Consider the following 6,583-nt stretch of genomic DNA (forward strand, 5'->3'; position numbering starts at 1 on the left):
TCCACCAGATATTTTTCAAGTTGTGAATATACTGATCTTTCAACAATTTTAGAAACTTCAATTAAAATACTGACTGGTCGATAATTTCCGACATCCAGTCTACTATTTTTCTTAAATATAGGACACACTCTAGCTGTTTTCATCTCATCAGGTACTATGCCTGAAGTTATTGACAAGTTAACTATATAAGTAATTGGCTTTGCTAAAATACTTGAGCCATCTCTTAAAAACCTTGATGGTATTCCATCCAATCAAGTACTTTTACTTGGATTGAGTTGTTGTAACTGTTTAAAAATATATTCTTCGGTCACAGGTTTTAATTTAAAATTTAAATCATTACAACAAACAGTGTTATAATTTTTTTTAAATATGTCTGTTTCAATATCAAACACTTTTGGAACTGGTGCATGGTAATTTTCAGTGGCGTAGCTTGCATGTATGCTCAGATGCTCAAGCATCCACATCATTTTGACAGGAAAAAATTATAAATAAAGATATGATCGCAGCAGTTAAACTCGGAGGTAACAAGGGTTAGGATATGAGGATAACATCCAATTATTTCCGATGAAGTATACGTGGTCTTTTATTAAGGATAATTTAGTTCATGTAATAAAACAAGATGGATAAATCGGAGGAAAGTGTTCTCGATTTTTAGCTCACCTGACCTGAAGGGTCGAGTGAGCTTTTCCCATCACTTGGCTCCGTCGTCCGGCGTCCGTAAACTTTTACAAAAATCTTCTCCTCTGAAACTACTGGGCCAAATTTAACCAAACTTGGCCACAATCATCCTTGGGGTATCTAGTTTTAAAAATGTGTCCGATGACCTGGTCATCAAACCAAGATGGCCGCCATGGCTAAAAATAGAACAGAGGGGTAAAATGTATATTTTGGCTTATATCTTTAAAACCAAAGCATTTAGAGCAAATCTGACGGGGTTAAATTGTTGATCAGGTCAACATCTATCTGCACTGAAATTTTCAGACGAATCGGACAACCTGTTGTTTGGTTGCTGCCCCTGCATTGGTAATTTTTAGGAAATTTTGCAGTTTTTGGTTATTATCTTGAATACTATTATAGATAGAATTAAACTGTAAACAGTAATAATGTTCAGCAAAATAAGACCTACAAATAAGTCAACATGACCAAAATTGTCAGTCAACCTCTTAAGGAGTTATTGCCCTTTGTTAAGACCAAAGTTGGTTGGTTAACTTATTTTTATTTGAAATCAACACTTTATTGTAAACACGCATTTTTAGCATGTTTCGGTCCCCTAATCGAGAGAGTACTTATTTTTTGTGAATGGAATGTGATGAAGCTAATTTTGAAGTTAAACGTTTTTGAAGCTATATTAGAATACCATGGTCAACCAATACGGTATGTTTGTTATATATGAGTCAAAGAATATGTGTATTTAATAGAAGTTTTTTGGTAAACTATTATAAGAGTATTTTGACCATTTTATCGTAACTTTTGAGACGCCGTAAATTGTAAAAGAGAAAACATAGAAATGTTTAATATAGAAAAAAGATAGACCTGGTATAAGACATATATTTGGTTGTCAGCATTATATAATGCATATAAAATCACATATAAACTATAAGAAAGTATTATTAAATGTGTGATTTTAGATATTTTATGATCACGTGTTCTTGCTGTATTTTGTTATGGTAAAGTGTTCATTTTGCTGTTTCAATTCTTTATTCTATTTTTGTGTATTTTTTGTATTTCAGTTAATCCTTTCATGTGTATTAAGAGAATTGAAATAATAAAGAACATGTGAACTGATTCGTAACTAATTACTGATGGTATATTTGGGCCCACAACCCTACATTACATTAACGTATTGACTCTAAGTTATGGATATAGAAGCTAGTGAACTTGGTGAAGAACAGACAGACACGGAGGAAGATTTAGACTCAGCGTCTGCAGAAATGGAAAATACTGCAAGAAAAAGAACCTTTACAGAAAAGGGTAAATTATATGAAAAGAAAACAATCGATGACATGTTTGAGGTTATAAAGAGACTATGTGAAAACATTTTGTCATTCGTAGAAAAAAATGCACCATTTGAAGTCATAAGAAGTAAATTTTCACTATGGATGGATAAATATGAACATTATTTGGAGCAACATCAGAACTTTATGGCAAGAATAAGGGAACAAGAGAAGGAAGAGTACATTTATATATATGAAGACAGAGAAGCATTTTTATGTGATTTCAAAAGAACAATTGAAAAGTACTTTTCTGATTCTCAGAGCCAGACAAGTTCTAGTCATAGAGGTGACCGTTATACTAGCCGTCAAGGTCCTGCGTCGCATCATAGTGACCAAAGAAGCACACATAGCAGTCGTTCCTCTATATTAAGTAACATATCATCAAAGAAGCTAGCCGAAGAACAACAAAGAGTCGAATTAGAATTAAAGAAGGAAGCTTTGAAAAAGAAGAGATTGTTAGAATTGGCAAAAATCAATATTCAGATGGATGAAGAAGAATTAGATTTATCAACAGGAATTGCTGTATCAGATGCTAAGACAAATATATTAAACAAGTATGAACTGTTAGAAAACGTAAAATCAGAAACGCAAAGCATACGTAGTAAGATATCGTTTAAAGAACAAAAACAAGATAAATTTGCTAAAGTTAAGTTAAATCCGCATGCACCACATTTTGAACCGAAAGTTGAGAAAGTGGAAAGGTCAACAAATAAAGGCACAACAAATATCGGTACAGCCACTTTAAGTTCTACTTATTACAAAAGTCCAATAACCGAAAAGAAAGAATATATCACAACTACAACTAATAGACAAGATTCTGGACCTACAGATCAGAACAATAATTCAGAAGCCATTACTGCAATTGTAAAAAATCTGAGAAAACCTATGCCAGAAATTAAAAGGTTCTCAGGTGACCCATTAGAATTTAGAAAGTTTGTGAGACAATTCACAGTTAAAATAGTACAAAACAGTGATACAGAAGATGAAAAGATGAACTATCTAGAACAATTTACTTTTGGAGAAGCACACAAAGTAGTGTCCGGCTTCAGTCATTTAAGCGGTGAATATGCTTATCAAGCCGCAATGGAACAGCTTGAAGAAAGATATGGCAACAGTGAGGTTATAGCTAATGCCTTCATTAAGAAAGCCCTTGAATGGACAACACTGAAAGCAGGTGATTCGAAAGGTTTGGATGAGTTTTCACTTTTTCTAATAGAGTGTGAAAATGCAGCACATAGTATTAACGCTTTACGTATCCTAGAGTACTCAGAAAATATAAAGCGACTCATGTGTAAATTGCCGTTTCATCTTCATGATAGGTGGAGAAGTGTTGTTCTTAGAATAAAAACAAACAAAGAGACAGTTCAATTTGGTAATTTTGTTAAATTTGTGAAGGACGAAGCTAAGAAGGTAAACGACTTAACATATGGTAGTACAGCAGTAGGGACAAAAGGAAAAACTGAACCTGTGAAGAATGAAAACTCGAGACGCAACTTTCGAACCGGAAACAATGCATTTGCAACCGATTTAAATCGAGAAGTAAAAAAACCACAGTACACTAGTGAATGTTCATACTGCAAATCTAAGTCACATAAGTTGGAACAGTGTAACGTATTTAAAAGGTTACCTACACCTGACAAATACAATCATATGAAAAGTCAAGCACTATGTTTCGGATGTTTGAAAAAAGGACACATGACAAGAGATTGTAAGTACAGATTAACATGCTCTATCTGTCGTAAAAGACACCCGTCAATATTACATGATGAATCGAAAAGTAGCAATAAAGAGAACACCGAGAAACATTCTGTCGATGAAGAAAACCCAAGTGCTTGTCATATACCAGAAATTGAAATAGTTAATCAATTAGGGGCCGGTAACAAGTCACACTCTTCATGCGCAATGGCCATAATTCCGGTTAAAGTTAAACTAAAAAACAGATCACATGCTATTGAAACATATGCATTTTTCGACACCGGAAGTAGTATTTCTTTTTGCACTGAAGAGATTATGCATCAGTTAGGCGGAAATGGAAAAAAGATGGAAATTTCATTGAACACTATGGGCACCCCGCATAGAATGTCTACCTATGCATTAAATGGACTACAAGTATGTGATATAGACACTAACTCTGTTATAGACTTACCTACTGTGTATACTAAGGATAAAATGCCGGTTGCCAAAACACACATTCCTACAAATGAAGAAATTGTAAAGTGGCCTCATCTGAACAACATAGTACTTCCTGATATAGATGGTACTATCGGCCTGATGATTGGTAATAATGTACCCGATGCATATACTCCATATGACATTGCTACTGGTCCAGCAGGTTCTCCTCATGCTACAAGGAGTAGATTAGGTTGGATAGTATGGAACTTGATTCGTAAGGACTCAATTACAGAAACGAATGATGTGGTGAATCGGGCACAGCTCACAGCAATCCACGAAAATAATAAATTGGATAGTCTTGTGAGAAAATCAATAAATTTGGACTTCCCAGAACTGCTTATTGACGATAAAAAAGAGAACTCCATTGAAGACAACTACTTTTTGAAACAAGTGAATGAGTCTATTGAATTTGAGGATGGACACTACCAAGTTGCCTTACCTTTTCGAAACAAAGAGGTGAAATTTCCGAATAATGTGTCTCAAGGATTAAATCGTCTTAAAGGACTAAGAAACAAGATGACAAAGAATCAGAAGTTTAAGGACGACTACGTTTCCTTTATGAACAATCTTTTCTTGAAAGGGTTTGCTGAAAAGGTACCAATAACTGAGTTAAACCAAGAAGATGGAAGAGTGTGGTACATTCCTCACCACGGAATTTATCACAACAAAAAACCGAACAAGATTAGAGTAGTATTTGATTGTTCTGCATCGTACATGGGAGTCTCGTTGAATGCATTGTTATTGCAAGGACCAGACCTTGCTAATAATTTGATAGGAGTACTTTTACGATTCCGTACTGAAAAAGTTGCGTTACAAGGTGACATAGAAAGTATGTTCTACCAAGTAAAAGTTCCACTCAAAGATAGAAACTTATTGCGATTTTTATGGTGGCCAAATGGAGACATGAACAGCGAACCAGAAGTATACAGGATGACCGTTCATATTTTTGGAGCTACATCTTCTCCAAGTGTTTGTAATTTTGCGTTGAGACAAACTGCACAGAACTATGGAAACCAATTCGAGCCACAAGTTGCAGAAACAATTTTGAACAATATATATGTAGACGATTGTTTAGTATCGACCGAATCAGACGAAAAGGCAATATCGTTAGTAGATGGTGTTAGATCTCTTTGCACAAAAGGAGGCTTTAATATGACAAAGTGGACAAGCACGAGTTCAACTGTAGTAAAATCAATACCAGACAAGAGTCGCACAAAAAACACTAATCAGCTTGATTTTGAGAACGAATCGTCCATTGAACGAGCGCTAGGAGTATCTTGGTACATCGATAGAGACGTATTTGGATTTCAAATAAATACCAATGATCATCCTCATACTAAGCGAGGAATATTATCAGTTGTAAGTTCTGTGTACGATCCGTTAGGAATCGCATCTCCTTTTGTACTCATAGGAAGGTCAATTCTTCAAAATTTATGCAAACAACAAGTTGATTGGGATGAAGAAATTAATGAGACAGATGAGAAAAAATGGATCAGTTGGTTGAATCAGTTGAACGAGTTGCATAATGTTAAGATTGACAGATGTTACAAGCCGCCAAATTTTGAAAATGTAATGTCAACACAGATTCATTGTTTCTCGGATGCCAGTGATATCGGTTATGGCATGGTTTTCTATCTTCGTTTAATTGATAAAACTGGGAGGATTCATTGCTCATTTGTTCTTGGGAAATCACGAGTTGCGCCTCTGAAAACAATTACCGTGCCTAGAATGGAATTAACTGCTGCAGCAAGAGCAGTTCGATTGAGCAAAGTTATTTTGCAAGAGTTGAATTACAACATCGATAAAGTGTTCTTTTGGACAGATAGTATGACAGTGCTGCGATACATTTTCAACAGAAATTCAAGATATCATACGTTTGTTGCAAATCGTCTTGCTTTAATACATGAAGCTACCGACAATTCACAGTGGAATTATGTAAATACGAAGCAAAATCCAGCTGACTTTGCTTCGCGTGGAATGACTATTTCGAAATTTGAACAAAATCCTCAATGGATCAGGGGACCAGATTATTTGTGGTTACCAGAATGTGAATGGCCACAAGTATGTGTGGACTTGAAATTTCCAGATAATGACTCAGAAGTCAAACGAAAATCAGTGGTTAATGCATCAATTGTGGACGATGATTATGATGAATTTAACAGTTTTGAAACCTTGATTTCTCGATGTTCTGACTTTGACAAGTTGAAAAGAATTGTAGCTTGGTTGTTGAAGGCCGTAAACAACTTTAAGCAAACCTACCGAAGAAAAAACGACTTAGCAAATGAGAATGAAGATAAGTTACCTACACAAGCAAAATCCAAGCGACTAAATGAATCGAAGGAACTAGTCAAAACTCTGAATCTAAAAGTACAGGATGTACACAACGCAGAAATGACTATTATTCGTTTTTTTTCAAA

The 6,583-nt window shown here is 35.0% G+C and overlaps 1 long non-coding RNA gene across 1 annotated transcript; it reads left to right on the forward strand.

Annotated features, from left to right (window-relative positions):
• The first annotated feature begins 1,187 nt into the window (after positions 1-1,187).
• Positions 1,188-1,785, forward strand: LOC143067918 (uncharacterized). Its single transcript, XR_012976062.1, has 2 exons — positions 1,188-1,374; positions 1,731-1,785. It is a non-coding gene; the product is annotated as an uncharacterized LOC143067918 (long non-coding RNA).
• Positions 1,786-6,583: the final 4,798 nt, after the last annotated feature.

This window comes from Mytilus galloprovincialis, chromosome 3 (assembly GCF_965363235.1).
Source record: "Mytilus galloprovincialis chromosome 3, xbMytGall1.hap1.1, whole genome shotgun sequence".
Lineage (NCBI taxonomy): Eukaryota > Metazoa > Mollusca > Bivalvia > Mytilida > Mytilidae > Mytilus > Mytilus galloprovincialis.